Raw genomic sequence first — 23389 nt, 5'->3', positions numbered from 1 at the left:
GCGTCTGGCGTACTTAATTATAATCATGATACCTTTGGTAACTATTATTGCTTTAGTAGTACCATGTGCTATTTTGTGATAGATAATGCAAAATATTTCCACATCTTACCTAAAATTTCATTTCATGGACATATAGATATGGATGGTCTGTTTTTAAATCTTCAAAATTCATACAGAAGGTATTAAAACGCATATCAACAAATTCAACTCAGTGCAAAGAACCTTAAAAGTACACTTAGACAGAGAGCTCAATCCAGTGAAATTCTTTATTATACTGGTCACATGTAACATGAAATATTACTGTCTGTTACAAAACTGCATTCAGATCCTGAAAAAAATATGCAAATTACTTCTATTAGAAATAAAATACAGAGGAAGTAAAGAAGCTGTCTAATCTTTTCTACGTGTGCATTTTTGTAATATTTTATAACTTAGTTTAGATCAACTGATTAAACCTTAAATTGTTCATCACTTTCTCTTTATATGTCTCTTTACATTGTGTTTTAAACAAAACGATTTTTACATATACTGCACATGTATGTCCATCAAATCTGACATTATTACAAAGCCAATCACCGACTATTCAGTCGAAATGGAAAAAAAATGCTCAATCAAATATATATGCAAGTATTCATATATCGTTGGCCAATTGAACAACATGTTCTAATTGGGTGTTTTTAAAACTTATTTACGGAAATAAGGGATGAATTGTTGAAAATAAATCAAAACGAAAAAACTTATTAAAAAAAGAGTTTGATAAACTGTATATTTCGGTTTATTTTTAAAATATATCCGATGCTTTATTTTTGTCCAGTTTCCTAATCAAAATAATTATTTTTAGTTAAAAAAAAAGTCAATCATACATTTGTGTTTCCTAAATAAGAATATATACAGATAAGTTCAAAAAGGTCTAGATCAAAACTTGAATTAAAAACTTATATATGAACATTACAAGTTACATAGATAAACCTTTATTTTAACAAAGATATTTAAGTAGAACGAATTTACTTGAATTTAGTCAAAACATTTAAAGAATTACATATACAAATTGTACTTCTTAAATAAAACTTCTTATTACTAACTTAAAAAAAAGAAGATGTGGTATGATTGCCAATGAGACAACTCTCCACAAGAGACTAAAATAACACAGAGTTTTACAACTATAGCTCACCGTACGGCCTTTTTAAGTATGCTTAGGCACAACATAATGTCGTTCACTTGCATGAGGTTAAATTTTTTTTTTTATATTAAATGCTTCCTAGTTATAAAATTTCGACATATATGTTGGTTGCACAGTCGGGAAAAGTTTGTATAACTAGCAAATTTATTTAAATAATACTTTGAAATACTTTAAAATTTGCTTTGGATTACTTGGTATCCCTTACCATTTTACTTAAAATTACTAAATAATAAGGATCAAAATTACTATATAATTCATCCGCTTACCAAATCTAATACAAAAAACACTCTTAAAATTACTAGAGATTATTTCAACATATGTTAAATCATTTTTATATCAAAATATCTTCAAGTTATTATTTGTTATTTTTTTTTTTTGGGTATAGTTTTAAAAATATAAACTTGGTCTTAAATTTATACCTATTGACTTACGATAAATGTACAAAATTGTATTATACCCACAGTATTGAAGAAGTAGTTTTTGATTTGATACTAAAACAATATTCAGCCAATCAGAATAAAGCTTTCATTTGACTTTGGTAAACATTTTTGAAAAATGGCTGGAACTCATTAGATTTGAATTTATACAAAAAGTATACTGACATTGTTGTAATACTTGCACGATCTACAAACATGAGAGGGGAGGAGAAATTTTGAAAAGGGTCACTCATGTGTATTCATGTTTATAGCGCTAACCCTCTCACTTTGATGCCAGTCTCGTAAAATTATGTTTAATTAAATACGTTGAACCTTAACAAGTGGTATATTGTGTGTTAAATATCATGTATTTAAAGGTATTCTTAGTATATGTATTCTGATACCAAACAGATATGTTTACTCATGTAGACATTACTATGGGATTAACATGGTTTCTATGAGTTTGTGCTTGACCAAGAAAGCAATAAGAATAAAAGAAAAATGGCCAAACATTGATAATATGTTTAAGAAATAGAGCTCAATCAAAATGTATTCTGAAATGTATTCTTGACCTAGTATTTTAAAATCCGTAACAACTATGATTAACCATATATGTATGAGCTATTACAAAAGCATTAGCTGACATTTTTATTTGTAAATGAGACTTAAGAATGATATGAAAAAAGTAAAAATATATATTACAAAAAAAACTTTGTAACATTATTTATCTATTGATTCTACTCAAACTTTGTTGTCTATATAATGCAATTCAGTGCGTCTTTCACACAATAGGGAGGTTTTGGAAGTCACAAAACCAGGTTAAAATCATCATTTTCTATACACAAAAAATGCCTAAACCAATTTCAGGAATATGACAGTTTTCCATTCGTTTGATGTGTTACAGCTCTTGATTTTGCTTTTGTTTAAAATAATTTCCGTTTGAATTTGCCATGGAGTTTTGCATTTTGATAAATTTACTTTTTATGGAATAGCTCTATTGAATAAGAAAAAACACAATCGATTATGTATTTCTTAATATCGTTTCTCTCATATGTCCTTTAGTAGTCTTTCAGCGTATCCAAATCATGACTGATATTGAATTTGAGAGATTAGACTTTGTATATTCAGAGATTTCATAGATTTTCTTATTGGTAAAAAAGCGCAAATTGAGGTTTGAAGGTATAAAGTTAAAAACACAATCAAGAAGGAGATGAATACATTGAAAGAATTAACAAGGTTGTAATTAATAACCTGTTAAATGACAAATTATTTAGAAATTTGAAGCACAAGTTAGCCAAGTTAATCTTAGCATGACAAAAGTGACAAAAGCGGCAGAGGTTAATGTCGTGTCTAATTTCAAAATTTTAAATTAGAGATGAAATTAAGTCATCACAGAAAAAGTTTCAGAGTCGGAATAATTCACAAATAACTAAAAATATAATTATCCGTATTTACCTTGCTCGTAACATTAAGAAGGTCTAAATAAGATAAAGTTAGATCTGATATTCAATATAGAAAGGGAATTATCTATAAGTAAATATGTGACTTTTCATAAACTGATTTATACCCATACGTAAGCGTATAAAAGAGAGGCGAAAGTCACCAGAGGGACAGTCAAACTCATACATAAGGTATTACTCACTTGACTGGGCGGAGTTTAACCGTTTCGCTCATAATAAACCATTCCATCTATAGATAGATGTTTAAGGATAAACTCACCAATGAAGTGTCCAGTTATTATTTTTTTTGAAAATTCATTTGATTGCACTGATAGGTGATTAGAAATCAATAATAATTATAACGGCAATCATCTTAATCACACACATCTTCAAATAGACTGTTCTTATGCAAATTAAAACGTAAGCTCCGCCCGATCAGTTGAAATGACATTTGTAATACACAGCTGTAGTAAGAGAATCGTAAACATTGAAGGGTACATAAGTTCAACGCTTGAATGAAATAAATAATAGGGGAAACAATAATGCAACATTTAGATTGGCTTAGTAGTTATAAGGATCAGTTGAACGAAGTCAACTATGTAGTAAGCATGTCTCTCTGCACATATGAAAGTATTATTATTAACACGTTCTCATCTAAAATTAGAAATTCTCATTATCGGTAATTTGTCATAATTCGTGCTCAAATAGGTCGAATTATTGCTCATAAGACAAACTTATGCAAAAAGAGAAAAATAAAGGAAAAAACACATTTTTATTTTATCAAGCACTTGGAAATCGTGAATATGGCATATTTAACACCTGGTGTATGCTGAACTGAATTGTAATAAATTAACTTGCATTTCTCAGGCCTGTATGCTAGCATACGTACCTGGTGTATGCTAATGTCTAAATTTAATTAATACATTGTATTTCTCAGGTATGTATGCTAGCATACGCACCTGGTGTATGCAGAACAGCGAATATTGAATCAGATGTTGTAGTTCACAGGTCTGTATGATAGCATACGAACCTGGGTGTTTAAAAAAATCCTTTACGTCAGTATAGTTGTGGTTTTACTTTATTGCCGATTTCAAGTTTTTTTTTAATGTAAAAGCCTACCACTGACCTTTTTATTTTCTCCCGTTGTTAAACAGAAAAGCGCCGGTTAATTTGCAAGGCAAACCGATAAAGCGTTCACTGTTGTAAATCTATAAATGAAAACCAATTCTCAAGTTCCATGACTATGATTGCTTTATTGACCTAGCAGTTATCTGTTTTGTTTGCAAATTAAAATTACGGAAAATTTCAAGTTCAAAGTTGTTGACAAAAATTTATATGACGTCAGAGACCTTCTGACGTAAGGCGGAGGGATATAGACGGACAGCCTTGACTTACACAAGTTACTTACCAGCACACTTAATTAGAATAATAGAAATTGATTACAAAACAACCTGTTTTGTTCATACTTGGTATTGGTAATTATTAAAAAGTCAAAGAAAAAAGGACTATTTATCTGCGGAGTCACGCACTCCATCTAGATGACGTCATTTATAAATGTAAACAATTTGAATGATCAATGAAGGAGTTCCCCTCACGGAGAAGAAAATGGACAAAAATACGCTCTATTTAGTATTACCTTGATTTGAATAAACCAGAAGCAAAACAGAATGTCGGATATATTTATGGTAAGTAAACCTAGCTGTTTTTGTACATTTTTCACGACTTCATTTAACACCCTCTTTTTTGGAGGTCGACTTGAACATGTACACATGTAGCAAGAGGTAGAATCTATATAAGGGGGTGCTATGCCAGTGCTTTGTGGGAAAACTTTAGTTGATTTATTGAGGGAAACAGTACTGAAGCGTCCATCTCTAAAGAAGTCATGCAGTGCCCTCCCTATCTCATCCCCCTTATGAAACTTCTGGATATTCATGTCTTATTCTTACAACTTTTAGGGAAACAACTTTCCCAGGTAAAAAAAAAAGGGGGAAGCTGAGCGCTCACATGTTAAAATCGGCCACATATATAGTCTTTATATGCCTTTCCCAAGTCTGACTGTTGAAGTTGTCATTGGTTCATATTTTTCCGGTTTTTCTTTTTCGTAAATTGTTTTGCTATGCATTATCATTTCTTATTTTTCATGTTGGGTCCCATAGGCGGATACAAAAGGTACCTGTCCCCCTTTTGTGGGAAAAATTTGGTTGATTATATAGGAATTACTGAACCTTGGCTGGAACCCCCTCCCCCTTTATGAAAATATCTTAATCCGCCACTAGACTGTTTAAATAAATACTGTAACAGGGTAATTTATGAAGATCTTTTTTTAAGATACTTCAGATACTTTTATTTCACTAATACATAGGCGTAGCAGGCCCATAAATAATGGTACGTTTTTTGGCAAATTAGACATATGGGACACGGAAGTGTTCCGCCAGCGTCTTACTGCAGAGGGTATGGGAGCCGCTCAAGGGCCCCAGAAGCTCTTTGGTTCATAGCATAAAATCCTGCATTCTAGTCGTTTCCTGCCACTAAAAATCGTTTCTGAAAAGCAGCATTTTTTACTCGACAATTTGAAAAAAATCAAGTATATTAATGTCTGTGTCTTGCAGGTTTTGTAGTTTGTTTCCATTTTTGTGTCATTTACAAAGCATGCAATTATTGCGCAAAATTCATTATAAGAAAAATAAAAGGCCAGAGGTTCCTTGCTACAAGTTAGGACAGGCGCAAAATTGCTGTAATGTAAACTTTTAAGATAACCACTTCGTCAGTAGGGGGTCGTCTTGGCCTTGTAAGTTATTTTTTTTGAAAATCATGCAGCGACTGTCAAGATGAAGTACTTAAATAAATCACTATGTTCTTACAATAATTTGCATCTTGTCTATTTGTCAAGAGTGTTCAAATTGGAAAAATGAATGTTACTAGTACTAAGGAAATGACATATGTCATTGATCTTCAATCAATCACATGCATGGCGACAATTTGTTTTTCAAGGGAACGAGTTCAATTCAACCACTATAAAGAACCCTTAGTTCATATAAACTTTAAAATAAGTAATTGTGATATAAATGTAACGCTAAACGGGTCTTTGTTCTGTGTATTTTGGACAGTCATTATTTTGGATATATGTATCTGGGATCTAATCCTTCTTGCCCGTTTACATAAGAAATAGATATTAAATATTTCACCATATATATATAGACTCACTACCGTCTATATACTAGTAACGAAGTCTGTTTAATGTTCACATGTTTAATCATATAAAAGTACATGTATATATGATATATTTAAAAGGTTCACAGCCCAGGTTCACAGTTATAAATTCCAATACAAAACGTTACTTAGTTCCAACTCTATAAAACAACATGTTACTTTATTATAATCTATATCGCAACTTAATTGTTACTTCAAGCTACTACACCAATATAAGTGATCAATGCAAAGTTTCTTACAAAATCGTGCTATGAACCGCTGTCCTTAAATTACATTAAACCTTGCTTTGATAAACGTCCAAATGTTATTACAATTCTACTGTGCAACTAATGTACCGTACATGCAAACTGTCACATTTAATAATCAAGATGAAAGATCATTCAACAAATTAAGTATAATTGACCATCAAATCTTTGATGTAGTTGACCACGCCACATCAATGTTAAATTTGTGAAGTGTAAAATATTTACTCGCATATGTATATGTATATAATATGTAGTTTCCATTTCTCGTTTCAGCATTTTATTTTTCAAACATTGGCTATACCTTTCATGTAACTATTTATGTGTTGCTTATGAATTTAATTGTAACACTTCTTAGTGACTGGTTAGGTTAAACCAATGCCTTCCTAGAAAACTATGACACCAATGAACAACACCAGTCTTTTTGTTGTTTCTGCTAATAATGTATGCATGGCTTCACTAGAAAAGGCATCCATTCTTTGGCTTTCCTGGTTGAAGGATTTGTTTTTACAACTCCGGTGTATACACAATTGTTACCATAGTATATAGTTGGTTGACCGTTATGGAATAACCGTTTCACAGATGATATGGGATATGTTTCTCACGTCATAACTACAATCCTCTTCCCTTTTCATGAATTTGACTTACTGTATAAAGCTAGTTAAATCGGGTTTGTAAAAACATGAGCAACCCGACGGTGCGGTGCCACTGTTTGACATTTGGAGCAGTATCTGCTTACCCTTCTGGAGCACCTGAGATCATCCCCAGTTTTTGGTTAGGGTTCGTGTTAATTGCTCAGACTGTGTTTGTTTTCTATGCTGTTTCTTGTGTACTTTAATTTGTATATTTCATGTCATGGTGTTATCAGTTTATTTTCGATTTATGAGTTTGCCTGTTCCTCTGGTATCTTTCGCCCCTCTTGAAGTCTATAACTTAGAGAATGATGAAAAATGATAGTTTTGCAATTCAAAATATGAATACAATATAAGGCTGGTTAGAATGCAAACCATTCAGCTTGCTTAATATCTAATAAGTGCCACCAAATATGCAGACATTTAAGACTGGGGCAAACCATACACAATAACACAAGCTTACTAAACACCAGCTTGGTTTGACAATACTAGAATGTATGTAAAACTGCAATTCAATAAAACATAGATTGGTATACAAGCAATTAAAGCTTGTATGTATCCATGCTAGAAAAATAAGCTTTCACCGTACACCAGTGTTGCATGCAAGAATACCGTGAACTGAAAATGTCAAACAAATATGCAAACTTTTATGTTCCAAAGGGTATAGGATTATACGTTGGTATATCGACAATCAAACCCATGAATTCCATTGTTTTACAAGGGTTTATTGAAAAGCGGGTTAGTATACGGGAATTAACCCCTGAGTGTTGCAGTTAAGAATTAAGAGGTTTCTTTCAAATTCAAATGAAGTTGAAGGCTATACATAAGTAATTCCTTACATCCATGTAATTCAACCTTTTCATTTCACAATCATACACATCTCCTTATTTTCTAAGGGAGGTATGCAAACATAATTAAATAAGAAATGTTACTACTCAGTAAATACTTAGCATTCAGGCATACAGACTTGCCAATACAAACATGAATCCAGAATAAAATTTTAGAATCCATGCAGGCATACAAGTACCTAGCAGAAAAAAAGCCAAAATAAATTAAAAAAAAAATCGGTTTACATATCCCAGGTTCGTATACAGGCATACAGAACTTAACTATGCCAAAATAAATATATTAAAGGTTCTAAATACACCAGATTTGTATGCAGGAATACAGACCTGACAAATACTTATATACGCAGAAAGTGAGAGTTTAACATACACCAGGTCGGTATGCTAGCATACAGACCTGACAACTACTTGTATGTACATAGAGTGAGTTTTTAACATACACCAGGTCAGTATGCTAGCATACAGACCTGACAAATACTAGTATATATGCATAGAGTGAGAGTTTAACATACACCAGGTCGGTATGATTGCATACAGACCTGACAAATACTAGGATGTGCATAGAGTGAGAGTTTTGCATTAACCAAGTCGGTATGCTAGCATACAGACCTGAAAAATGCTAGTATATGCATAGAGTGAAAGTTTAGCATTAACCAGGTCGGTATGCTAGCATACAGACCTGAAAAATACTAGTATATGCATAGAGTGAGAGTTTAACATACACCAGGTCGGTATGCTAGCATACAGACCTGAAAAATACTAGTATATGCATAGAGTGAGAGTTTAACATACACCAGGTCGGTATGCTAGCATACAGACCTGACAAATACTAGGATGTGCATAGAGTGAGAGTTAAGAATTAACCAGGTCTGTATGCTAGCATACAGACATGAAAAATGCTAGTATATATGCATAGAGTGAGAGTTTAGCATTAACCAGGTCGGTATGCTAGCATACAGACCTGAAAAATACTTGTATATGCATAGAGTGAGAGTTTAGCATTAACCAGGTCGGTATGCTGGCATACAGACCTGACAAATTCTAGTATACACATACAGTGAGGTTTTAGCATACACCAGGGTGGTATGCAGGCATACAGACCTGACAAATACAAGTAAGAGAAAAAAGACTTAATTTAGCATTCTTTTCATTGAAACATCTGAAATAAAGATGGGTAAATGCTATGTTATGTATATATTTCAAAAATGACATAAAAGTATAACAAAAATGCAGAATGAGTATCTTTTTAAGGTTTATTTACTTGAACTATTTCCTTGGTGTTAAAATAGTTCATTCTAGCATCCTATGAAAAAGGTTTATGATAAAATGATGAAATTTTGGTTCGCATTTACAAAGAAAGAGCACAAATCTTGTCAAAAGATGACAAACAAATATTGTTAATGCTATACAGTGAGTTTTTAACGCGAAATATATCAATAATCCCAAATGTTGTAGCCTTTCCACACAAAAATAAGTTGAGTGGCATATGAGAATTTCTAATTTTAGATGAGAACGTGTTTATTCACATGTTTTCACTTTTAATACACAAGCCACAAACAGCATTAGGGAATTTCCGAAATAATGCCTAACAAGGTTTAACAGAATCATACATATGCTTGAAAATTGTTTTACGTCCACTGTTGCCTTTATTTTACAAAAGTAATTTCCAGGTACATAAAAATATCCTGTTGCATTTGAAAAAATATTTTATTCCTAATATAAAAGTGGACAACCTTTATTCTAGATGCATACATTTTATTGTCTTTAATAACAATTTATATACTTACGTTTAAGATGAAAACTCATTCTTAAATAGTGTGAAACGAATGAACTGGCCGTAGTCAGTGGACATTAACTCGGCTAACATTGAACATGTGATAACACAGTCTCTACCTAGAAAAACAACACACTTTTTTTTTTTTTTATGGTAGCTTTTTAATTTGGCAAATGATCTGACAAAATCCGCTAGTAGATACATTTTTGTAATAGGGGTTGTAAAAATCCGCGTAGGTTTTTCAGTGCTCCACATGAATCTGTATAAGATATAATGGAAAGAGTTTTCAGTATAAAACGTTTTGGTTAAAGCTTACAAGTTACATATAAAATTGATGATTGAAATGGGGAATGTGTCAAAAAGACAAAAAGCCGAACTAAGAGTAAAAACAGATGGACGTGATTATAAACTCCATAATATATAGATGAACTAAATTTTAAAAACATAAGGGAAACAAAGACGAGAGCCCAATGACTTGGAACAGGCGCAACAGTGGGACGGGGTTTAACGTGTTAAGTGAATTTCAATCCTCTCCTTTACCTCCAGCCAATTTAGAACAAGGCGCACAGTAAAACTAGGTTCGAAAGAAGCCGAAATCTCAGACTAGTTTACAGACAAAACTGAGCAAAAAAGACACGTATACATAAATTAACAAAGGACTACTACCAGTTATTGACGTGACAGCTCCAGACCACAATTAAAATGATTAAAAGATATTGTCTTCGTCATATGAAAATCAGATAAGCCCCAACCAACATGGCCATCAGGCTAAAAGTAGAACATAGAAATTTTCTCTTAGAGTATCTAATGCTATTAAATATATTAATTATAACCCGAATTTACATGATTTCCAAAGCAACAGTAGATACAGGTGAGCGTTACAGGCGTTCAAGAGCCTATAGGTTTCATTTCTGTAAATATCGACAATGCAATTTCCCATAGGAACTCCTTTTACGCTTAAACTGTACCACTTTTACTATGAAGTTTTGAAAAAAAATCTTATCCAAGAATTGAAAGTTCATATGCGCTACAATTTTTTTTCAAAGGTCAAAATATAGGGCTGTGCGGCATTTTTTCAACGTTTATATGCCCTGAACTTTTCAGAGTTTAAACTATTACTAATTTTCTTAACTACCCCTACCTCGAATGAAGGGTAATCACAGATTTTAATGTAAATGATATGCACATGTTTATTTACTGCTAACATTCCCAAGTTATGTCTCTATGAGATAGAACACAGAGAGCATAACTGGGAACAAGAATGTAAACAAGATTAATTTTCTATGAATATTTTAAATCTTCCCAAAAGAAGCGTGGTTTGAGAAACAGCTGTATTTACAAAGTGCAACCTTTAGATAACATATATCTTTGTCTCGTATTTTAATGGTGGGGAGGGATATATAACTTAATTAAATTTCCATACAAAAGGGAGAAAACTTAATAATACTTTGAAATTGTTGAATATATGATATTCTTTGCTGAATTATAACGGTCATGAAACCAAGGGAAAATATATATTATGCCTAAATAATGCAATTTGTAATTGTACATGGAACAAAAATGGTAAGCAAAGAAAACTTCGCTCATTACAATAAGGAAGCTAGAATGCAACTGGTAATTGTTCCACTGTTTATTCATATCGATAGTTTATATTTAGTTAATATTTGAGGTTGAGAATATCCCATGTGTCATTGAATAAATCTACATATTCTACACTCAGTATCATATTGTAGTCTGAAATGTCGGGACGGAATCGGATAACGTTACGCGCGGCTAATGTACATAATGTTTTGAACTTCATTCGTTTTTAAATATCAATGGCAAAAATGATTTTCGTGTTTAAATTTGTTTCAGATAATAAAACAAAAAGACTCGTTGTTAACTTTTGATTTGTATTTTTTATCTATGTGTATGTCGTGTTTAGTTAAACAAACCAGCGGAAAACAATTATATGCAAAGTGTTATTTTATGTTCAGATAGTAAACAAAGCATAGGCAGTGGAATAAAACATTCATTTCCCTTTGCGTTGGGAGATATGAAGATTTGACGTGTAAATATTCATATTTTAATGTTATAGATATAAATCAGTAACCAGAATTTTACCAGATTATAAACAAATAGTCTTGTTTCAAGCACAATATTCATACGACATTTAATCAAATATATGTTTTTAATATGATGATATTTGGTAACACTTCTATTCTCTTTACAACTAAACCATCGATATACCCTTCGGTTTTAACAAGTGAAACAAAAACTATCAAGGACTTTTGAAATTCAAACACTGCTGGTTTTATATCAATAAAATAAAATTTATAGGACGTTTATTTATCAATGAAATTATATTTCCGAATTTTGTAGAATTAAACGGACAATATCTAAATATTTCGTGCAATTTTTTTAATCTTGCGAAAACCAGAATGTGCGTTTCGAGTTAAGAAATGAAATAACATTGAAAATATGAACTTATACAACGAAAAAATTAAATCATTAAAGATTTAAATCTCAAATATAATCGTACGTTTTCAAATGTTCTCCAAAATGGCAAACTTAATGGAAGTAACTATTCAGAAACAATTAACATTGGGAGAATTTAAGGTCAGTATTTAAACAATATAAAGATACAAGAGTTTTAATGGATATCCATGAGTAATATGCTAAATGATAAATGTACATTTCAAGAAAATGAAAATGTAAACCGCTATATTTGTCAAATTGACGAAAACATCAACCACTTCGAGACTTTTAGTTTACATCAAAATAAATCTTAAACAAGCTTCAATAATTAATTATCTAATCAAACATTGGATAAATAATTCTCTTCCGACAGGTAATTCTTTTATAGAAACAAAATTAAATGTAATTTTTCAAATAAATGTGCTTCAAGTCATTGGAAAAGACCTGCGTACAGAGTATATAAACGTTTAATTCGCCTGCTATAGCTGATTAAGGTTTACTGTCCATCTTTAATATTTAGTTTAAATCAAAAACAATCTTTTCCTCCGTTTTTGAAGGCTGAACCTAAACACCATTTACCATATAAAATGACAATTCTCAGCAACACTTTGTTAATATTTGATCCAGATTTCAATGTATGAAGACAAAGATTTATTGCAAGACATAAGAAAGATTTGTGAAAAATGGATGAAAATTATCTGCTTTTCCGTGTTAATGCACCATCTTAGTTTATGAAAAGGGGGTGTTATTGGTTTTTTTCTATTAGTAATGATATTTCTATCGCGAACAAATTTTTATTTTTCAACGATTTAATTTAAATGATTTGAATGACATATTCAGAACGATTTTCTTTTCAATAGAAATACACCATTAACAGATATAATCATGATATAATGATATAAAAAAATTATAGCCAACACCCCCCCCCCCCCCGGGCCCCTGTAACCCATTATGAGGGTACGTGGAGGGTATTTAAGTTGATCATTCGATAGAGTAAAAGGTAAACACAAATGTAATAAGTTAAGAACAGACTCAAAGGGGGCACGGAATCGGGATAAATGTAAATGCAACACGAAAACGAATATCAATACATGTAGGTCATAGTATGATTTCATATTCAGTATGAATCAATAAGATTTTCAAAATCTTACACACGAATATGTTAAATCTGGCTTGTTGAAAGTGTTATGAAAATTTTACATTTATATTCATCTTGTATAAATATATTATAATGATGTGTGTTGAGCTATAATAATAACATTTTTTTTAACAGTACCAATTTTTCTGCACCAGATGCGCATTTCGACTAAACATGTCTCTTCAGTGATGCTCGTGGCCAAAATATGTAAAATCCAAAGCTTATATAAAAGATGTAGAGCTATAATCCAAAAGTTCCAAAACGTATAGCCAAATCTGTGAAAGGAATCAGAGCTTTGCATGAGGGAGATACATTCCTTAATTTATAATAGTTTTTAACATTTTGTAACAGCGAATTTAATAACACAAAAAAACGTATTTTCATGCCAGTACCGCAGTACTGGCTACAACTTCACATTATTTGTTTTCTTAAATGAAAATGCGGGTAATGACGATTTTTCTACACCTATCACCTATCAAAAACAAATCCCTAAACGAATATAATTAATAAGTAAATCATAGCATGCATTTTTTCAAGGAAAATAATGACCTGAAACGTGTTATTATTTTATTCCTTCAAACATATTTCATTCAAACATGGTCTCGTCCTGGTATATTCTTTAAAAGAATGACCTATGTTCTGAAAAATAATAGCTCCACGTAGGTATATCTTGTCGTATAACATACACCGTGATATAGGAATTATATAAAGAAAGACCTCTCTACAGTCTATCTTTCATTTAATAAATCCTAACCCCCCCCCCCCCCTCGGTATGTTTTACGATTAGAGCAGCCATAACACAGCATTTTCTATAACATATTACACTGTAATGTACACATCCTTGCTATAAATAAAAAGTTTTGACGGAATACGAGTTATACATGATTGCCATAGACAGATATCTAGTCATTATATATCATTAAGATTTGATAATAATCATTGTAATTAATTGTTAGTAAATATACTGCCATAAATTGGGGCGGTCTTGATTGACAATAAACATATTGTATTGAGTTGTATAAAAAAGTAAAAATGACAAAACTATCGCGTTTTAATATGTTTCTTGTGGTATAACACACCTCGGGTGGCAGGATTGCCAAATGAATCCGGACACTCATATGTGTGTAATCATCCACGAAAAACCTTAAAATATACATTATACATCAAATATACAGATTGCGTGTTGTACATGTACGCTTTACAAACCTTTAATATAATTTAATCAAAAGCAGACTATGTTGATATAATTATTTTAACAATTCCGTTGAATAATCATTAATCATTAATTTAGGTCAAGTTAATATAAAAAAAATAATAAACTTACTATTTTAAATTCGAATAAAATAACAATCTGTTACAAACAGAAGAGTGTATCAAATGATAACCGTTCTGTTAAATCTCGGATTACTTTTTAATTACCCACGTCAATATGTTTATGAACTAATTTAGTTGTTTTGATGATATTTTTTTTTATCGTTTTCATCGAAATTCTTCAAAATATGAGTAAATTTTATAAAGCTATACGCAACTATATTTTTCGTTCGTAAAAAACAGAATCAGAAGAATATGGCCTGATTAATTAATATTTTAGAATAAAAAGTGTATCCGCCATTTATCCTGAAATATTCATAGAGAACTATGATAAGTGATAAATTGAATGAATGGACTCTCCGTAATCGGTTATACGAAGATTTCTTTTGTTACAAAAATATAGTTCCATAGAGTCGAAACTTGTTTAAAGAAAAAACACAAAAAAAACTTTACTCCGAGGAAAATTCAACACGGAAAGCTCTAATCAAATAGCTAAATCAAAATATCAAACACATCAAACGAATTGATAACAACTGTCATAGTCATGACTTGCTCCAGACTAAATAAAACACTCAAAATCTCATTATTTTTTAATCTCTAGTTTCTTATTTTCATTGTCCGAAATTCGCTAATAATATTATCAAAACAAGACAGATGAAATTGTTGTATATTGAATAATATTCTAAAATTCATCAAAAATCTATTTGATTACACAGAATTACAAAACACTAGTTCGTGTCAATATTGTTAATACACCGTTCAATTTTTGTTGACACATATTTTATTACCTTTCCGGAACCATCCTACCTGTGTCAAATAATGTATCTAAATACTTCACATACTAAAACGATTATTAAAAAATCTTTATTTAGACCCTTTACAATTTTTTAAATGTCTGAAAGCATATATTTTATATACATAATGTACACAGCCATGTATCACCATCATTGCTGGTGATCCGATAGATAAATCTGTTGTAGAATTGTCACTGACTCAGACGTACCTATAAATATAATTATTTTCTGTGACTGTATCTTGCATTAATTTGTAGGATCCTTTACTATAGATAATTGAGCTGATCTGTAACAATAACATATCCATGCCTTATATATCATGTACTGTAGTACGACGCTAGATTAAAACTGACGAGGAAAGGTAACACACGGCCACCGAAAGCTTTATTTTTGTGAAGCCCAGGTGGTCGTGTGGTCTAGCAGGACGGCTACAGTGCAGGCAATTTGGTGTCACGATATCTCAGTAGCATGGGTTCGAATCCTGGCGAGGGAAGAACAAATAAAGGCAACAGTAGTATACCGCTGTTCAAAACTCATAAATCCATGGACAAAAAACAAAATCGGGGTAACAAACTAAAACCGAGGGAAACGCATTAAAATAAGAGGAGAACAACGACACAACACTCAAATGTAACACACACAGAAACGGACTAAGCATCAGACAAAATCCCACGAGAATAACAAATATAACATCAAATAAAGGCAACAGTAGTATACCGCTGTTCAAAACTCATAAATCCATGGACAAAAAACAAAATCGGGGTAACAAACTAAAACCGAGGGAAACGCATTAAATATAAGAGGAGAACAACGACATTTGAGAAAGCTAATTTACAAATCTAACATTGTTGGGTTGATGTTTAGACGAGTTGTATATACGTAATGTACACAGCCATGTATCACCATCATTGCTGGTGATCCGATGGATAAATCTGTTGTAGAGTAATCTATATAAATTTATATTAAGATCCATTTTGTTACATCTTGTGATCAATTTTATTTGGCAATCGCCAATGGCAGTCAGCAGGGTTTAAAACATCAGTTGTTCGACCTGTTAGTCAAATGCGTTTTGTTTAAATATACTTCCTCACTTTTTTGGTCTTTTGGAAAATGTTGTTTGTGCTGTATTTAGACCCTTCTACAACGAAATTCGTTTTACATGCACACGTATAAAAATTGCAACGCAATCATAGGTTTGAACGTAGTTTTCAATTTAGACTCGTTTTTATTTTTTCGTTTGGGCTTGTATCATATTTTCCCTCCGGTTTATATGATTCGTTCATCCTATATTGACTCTTGAAATTCAAGAGTCTATCTAAAAATGAGGGTACATTTTATATGGCCTTCCAAATACCGTTTCGATCCCTAACATACTGAAGAGACATTTATTGTCGAAATCCGGATCTGGTGTACAAAAAAACATTAACACCTTATGTTTCACGGTGGGTATGGTTGTCCTGCGAGAGAACGTTCTGTGCTGGTGATTCGGTCCTGACGGGTGCTGGTGATCAATGAAAAAATGTAAACAAAGACGAAAATGATGATTTTTGACGTTTTCACTCATAAAAAATGGAAGAAAACAGTTGAGATTTTTCAATTTTGTTTCTTATGGGTTCATATATATACCAATAAAAAGTTGACACTCTAAACTGTTTCAGTAAGCGTAACACAAAAATGCTAATTTTCAGAAAATCTAGAACTGAAAAAATAAAACAAAAATGCTCATAGAGTCCGCTTTCTATACCGCAATCCACACGACAAAACTATTTTGTGAAAAAACATTGCAATTTATTAATATTTAGCATTTTCTCAATTTATTTATGTCCTGATACTGTGCTTGTGGGTCCTGTCATTGTGCTGGTGGGTCCTGATACGGTGCTGGTGATTTTGGATAAAAAGTTGGTTATTTTTGAAACAAATGTTACAAAATCAATAAAACTGGGCAGATAATTGTTGTCAATAGGATCATAGGATCTATGACTCCTAGTTTAGCTCTTGTGCATCCATTTGGCTGTTTAATATGTGTTTTCAAATGATCGTAACTTGTTTTTCATAATTACATAAAAGGACAACATCTTTCGTCCAATATAAGATAACAATATATAGTATCTAAAATAAGAATAGTTTTATTAAGATATTAAATGCCCCTTACATTGATGCTTCAACAATGATCAAAGCCCATGCCGCATTGACATGTTTGTTAGCGCTCCGCATACCCCTCCCCACTTCCGCCCAACCAACCGTCCTCATTTTCTCCTTCATTGTTACAGTGGTGTACCAACACAACAATTTATCACATAAAATAATAAGACAAAGACGCACATTATTGAACAACGAATGCTCGTAGGTACTGAAAGCTAGTTCAAAGCCGCATTTTCAACTAATAGATAAACCATGTTCTCATATACAAAACTCCCAATTGTGTCGATTAAAAAAGTCTCAAAACTTAAGTTCACATTTTAATGTTTGATGAAGCAGAACTTTAAAAGTGTGCAGTGAATCTTGTGCTCACAACAGTTATTGTCATAATTATATTTACATTAGACTTATAAAGGAATTAAGAAGGTACCAAGAAATATTTTACAGTTCAATTTAATGATCATGAATGGAAGGATATGGTACGGACGTTTACATAGGACAAAAAGAAATTGATAGTATTTTTTGGCGAAAAACTTAAAAGCTCCTTTGCATTATATAGTACAGCTCTTCTATAAAAGCATGCAAAAAATAAAACTTTGATTGACTTGCTTGCTATGTTTGCTTGGATGTTTTCAAACAATAGGTAGGCGGAGTTTCAATACATACTGGGATTTGATTGGACAAATACAAACTGACAGGAATTGAAGCTAATGTTTATTGTCCAAACAAATTCTAGTATATAGTAAACAGACTACTTACCTGTCGTTTACAAACATCCTAACAATCATAGCAAGCAATTTGATCAATAGTTTGCTTTGCATATATTTATAGAAGAGCTGTAAATTCTAAAAAAAAATTCTTGTTGTCGTAGATGGTTAAATCCTCAACAAAATCTCAATAACTTTGTTGGAACGAAATAAGGTTTTAAATCAAATTTGCGTGGACTTTTTAGCTTCCACCCTGACGAGGCATGTTAGCTGTTCGTATGCTGTTGCACCTGACGCACGGAAAATTTCCACATTTCCATCTTCTTTTCTGAAATATTTTACCCAGCTCATACTTGACAGGATTGTTATCCTAGTAAAAGATGTAACCAATGAATTGAACACAAGTTAAAAATTCCACAATACTATATAATTCATTTTATGTGTCAATTTGTTCGAAAAAAAGTCGAAAAGAAGAGAGTTTTTTTAATGTCATGATTATCTGTCGCTTTCTAGATCTATGCTTAGTATTTATTTCAGATGACATGGACTCCTCACCCTGGTGACCCTGCAGCCTTTCATAACTTTATCCCTATACATATATTAATAGATAAACAAAAGGCTGCAACTGGTATTTTTGTATTTAAAATGATTCGTTGTAACGAGAATATTTGTGGTGAATCGAAACTGTGGGGTCAAAATCTTAAATTGCTTATAAATGTTGCTGGACCCAGTTTCGTTATCTGATCTGAATTTTCTGAAATGTGCAAGGTAGATAGACATCAGCCTTTTTTAATTTTTTTTACTCGGTAAGTTTTGCCCTAATTGCTTGAACTTTTGCAATATTAAAGCCGATTTCAATGAGTGTGTAGACAAAGGGAATATCTTTGGTTATCTTGCTTGCTGAACAGAAAAGTCATTGTTAGGTTATGTAAACTACCATACTTTAAGAGTAGACTTGTCCGACAAATGACACATCTTTCTGTCTGTAGGACCAGGCTACTTCGAAAGGAGGGTAGTATACCTTACCTAACAATGACTTCACGGTTTAGCTAACAAGCAAGCTAACCAAAGATATTACCTTTGCCTACATACTCAATGAAATCGACTGTAACTAAAAACTCGAATACATTTTAACAGACAGTGGTCATGTTTGTTGAGGTATTGTTTTTCCTAGATTCACTCTTGAAAAATCATTTGGTTACATTTGGTCAAGTAATTTCAGAAAAGATCTTTTTGTAATTGCGGACGCCAAGACAATACATGAACCTCACACGACCCCTCGACACAGGTGAGCTTATATATGATCTTATAGCGATTCGGGTTGATAACCAGTTGAAATTAAGCCAGTTTTTTGTGTGTGTAGATTTGTATTGTTTTATAAAAAAGAAGATGTGGTATGATTGCAAATGAGACAACTATCCACAAAAGACCATAATGACACAGACATTAACAACTATAGTTCACCGTACGGTCTTCAACAATGAGCAAAGCCCATACCGCATAGTCAGCTATAAAATGCCCCGATAAGACACTGTAAAACAATTCAAACGAGAAAACTAACGGCCTTATTTATGTAAAAAAAAATCTATAATTTGCTCTCCATTTTTATGCAAAACCTTTTACGTTTTTATTTTATGGGTTATTGTTGAAGGTCGTACGATGACGTATGGTTATTAACACATACTTCCTTTGGTTTCTTATGGAAATTTGTCCATTGACAACAAACATACACATCATCTACTATATATAAGTATTGTAAAAATTACAACGTATTTTGGTGATCTTGCAAAATGATCGTAATCCCGAAAATCGTAAACATATTTTCTTATCTTAAAAGGGGGCAAGAAGGGTTCCATTAACATACCAATAAATAAGATTACAGTTAATTTTAAAAAAAAAAACAAAAAAATAGGGGTATTTTTTCTCTCATAATAATAACAGTAAACAGATTCACAGCAATGTCAATTTCAAGAAAGCAGACAACAGTTAATTAGTCAATAACAGTACAGCATCAATGATCTTGAATATATGCCACTTTTAACTAAAATATAAAGTCACAGAACCAGGACATAGGAGCACAGAACCAGGACCGTTTTTCTTATCACCAGCACAGCGTCAGGACAATTCCGTTTAACGAACTTGTACGACTTTTGCAATATAATATTGTTGTAATATATTTTACTTGGTAGTTATGACGCATCAGAGAAAAATTAAGCAACCTTCTGATACAATGTAAACAAACCCACCAGCACAGAATCAGGACCCACCAGCACCTGACAGGACGGACCAAATCACCAGCACAGAACGTTCTCTCGCAGGACAACCATACCCACCGTGTGTTTGTGGCATATCATCGTGGCCACAAGTTAATTGTTTTCTGTTTAGTATTAAATTTATATTCAGATCCATTTTGTTACATCTTGTGATCAATTTTATTTGGCAATCGCCAATGGCAGTCAGCAGGGTTTAAGAACATCAGTTGTTCGACCTGTTAGTCAGATGCCTTTTGTTTAAATATAATTCTCACCTTTTTGTTCAGGTTTGAACGTAGTTTTCAATTTAGACTCGTATAATATATATATACCTATATATATATAAACAGTTTTAGAAAAAATATTATTACAAGGGATTGAAGTTCTTGTTTTATTCAACTTTTTGTCAAATATATGACATCTTCACCACCCCGTATAACACTCCTTACTGTGTATCCATTCGTTTGATGTGTTTGAGCTTTTGATTTTAACATTTGTTTAGGGACTTTCCTTTTACAATTAGAGTTCAGTATTTTTGTGATTTTACTTTTTGCTACCTTAAAAGTAAATATGTTTTTCCAAACATTTTCTGTATCTGCTAATCAGAAAATTGTCCAAATCGAATCGTTTACAAAATACGGGTCATTTTAACTAAAGATAAAAATTGAAAATGACAGTTACATTTTATTATTTTTTTATCAGGAATGGTTTTGTTAGTTTTCATAACTTATAAATATATAGGTGACTTATTGGTCCATTGGGCCGGGTGTATTACATTGTATATATTTTGTACAAATTTATATATTTATGCTGATTTACACATGTCATTATAATAAACAATTTACTTTACTTTTACTGTACTTTATAGAAATTTTTTATTTTCAAATAAAGGTGTCGACAGTTAATATGAGTTCAAAATGTATCTGCATCAACATTTGTATGCAAATACTTTTCTAACAAAAGGAAGATTTTATTTTGAAGACTTTATTTCATTATACTTTGTTATTTCATTTCAGGTGGACCACCTAAGACTTATTGTCTTGGGATACTAGGTCAATGGAAAATAGAGATGGCTTGCTTTTTGACAATTCTTAACTTGGTTTTACTAATTGGAACCCCGGAGAACCATTAGGAGAGGGAAATTGTGTACGTCTTTACAACTATGATAGTTCAACTTGGAATGATGGTGGGTGTAACCGAAAAGCACCATATATATGTGAAAAAGAAAAATGTTCACTGAAGTTTGACACATAAACTATGATTAATACACTAAGTGGTAATATCAAAGTTTGATACAAAATTGAAATTAATATAGTAAATGTCAATAGAATTAGTAAAAATAATAAACTGAGTGTCAACAGAAATGTTACACCATTTTGTTTTTATTGAGAAATTTGTTACCAACAAATCGTCAGTGAGAATAGAGTAATAGTTGGTTAAAATATTTAAACTGAAAGACAGTTATTTGATGCAGTTGTTTTCCATCTGTTTGATGTGTTTGAGCTTTTTGTATTGCCAATTTTTAAGGGACCTACCGTTTTGGATTTGCAATCGAGTTCGGTATTTTTGTTATTTTACTTTTGACTGTTTACCAATAGTTATGTATGATGAGCAGGTTTAATCTTTCTAGAGATTTTGAGATACTGACTGAATAATTTTCCCATTTCCCTCAAACACAATTTGCACGTTGTATAAACATTCCTACCATAATGAACGCTAATAAGCGAATTGAAAAAAAAACCAGGTTAGGGGAGGGTTGGGATCCCTCAAACATGTTTAACCCCGCAACAATATGTATGTATGTGTCAGTCACAAGTCAGGAGCCTGTAATTCAGTGGCTGTCGTTTGTTTTTGTGTTACATATTTGTTTTTCGTTCATTTTTTTTTAACATAAATAAGGCCGTTAGTTTTCTCGTTTGAATTGTTTTACATTGTTATTTCGGTGCCTGTTATAGCTGACTATGTGGTATGGACTTTCCTCATTGTTGAAGGTCGTACGGTGACCTATAGTTGTTAATTTCTGTGTCATTTTGGTCTCTTGTGGAGAGTTGTCTCATTGGCAATCATACCACATCTAGATGTAGATGTGTTAGACATGTTTGTTAGCGCTGAATCCCTCTAACCTGAACACTTGTTAAACATCAAAACATTCACAAGATCCAATCTAACATAATTGGCAGTAATTGAAAATAGTACAAAGCTTATTAAGCTGATACATAAATTGTGTTCTCCAAAATAAATCATCAATGATTACCGAAAACAAAAATATTCAAAGCTTCTATTATCGTTGAAAATATAAAGTACCAAGAAGGTTACAGAAACCATTAGAATTATTTTGAACTTCCATTAATAAGGATTTTAAATGATGTGGTTTGTTTAATTTCACTTTGTTTTAAAGGAAAATATGCTCCGAAAATAAATTAAAATCTGAACTTCTACAGTTGTTTATAACATAATCGTTAAGTACTGGATTTGATTGTATAATGATTAACCTTAATTTACTGTCGGAAGCATTATCTGAAAATATTTCTTTGATAGATAATAAACAACAATGCTGGCTAAGTTGTATTATTTTTTTTTTAACCGAATGTGGATTGTCACACTTATATAAGAATCTGTAATTTATTAAAGTATTTTCTTGTTAGCAATAGGAAAGTATATTCAGTGTATATTTTATAAACACTTGTCGCAGAAACTAAATAACTAGTGATCAGTTGAGGACATATAAATTATCTATGATGTTTTTTTCTAAATTGTCTATTGTAAATAATGATAATGATAGAGTACATTTTTGTAAGTATGACAAGGTTCAGGATCAGTGTCATAACCTTCCTATTAAAATTGGTAGATATT

At 31.8% G+C, this 23389-nt stretch overlaps 1 long non-coding RNA gene across 1 annotated transcript; it reads right to left on the bottom strand.

Moving 5' to 3' along the window:
• Positions 1-252: 252 nt before the first annotated feature.
• LOC143047115 (uncharacterized) lies at positions 253-9857 on the bottom strand. The gene is made up of 2 exons (XR_012969415.1): positions 9752-9857; positions 253-328 (listed from the first exon to the last, which is right to left on the bottom strand). It is a non-coding gene; the product is annotated as an uncharacterized LOC143047115 (long non-coding RNA).
• Positions 9858-23389: the final 13532 nt, after the last annotated feature.

The sequence above is a fragment of the Mytilus galloprovincialis genome, chromosome 9, assembly GCF_965363235.1.
Source record: "Mytilus galloprovincialis chromosome 9, xbMytGall1.hap1.1, whole genome shotgun sequence".
Taxonomy (NCBI): domain Eukaryota; kingdom Metazoa; phylum Mollusca; class Bivalvia; order Mytilida; family Mytilidae; genus Mytilus; species Mytilus galloprovincialis.
Note: the sequence above shows the minus strand (reverse complement) of the source record. Positions and strands in the feature narration are given on the sequence as shown.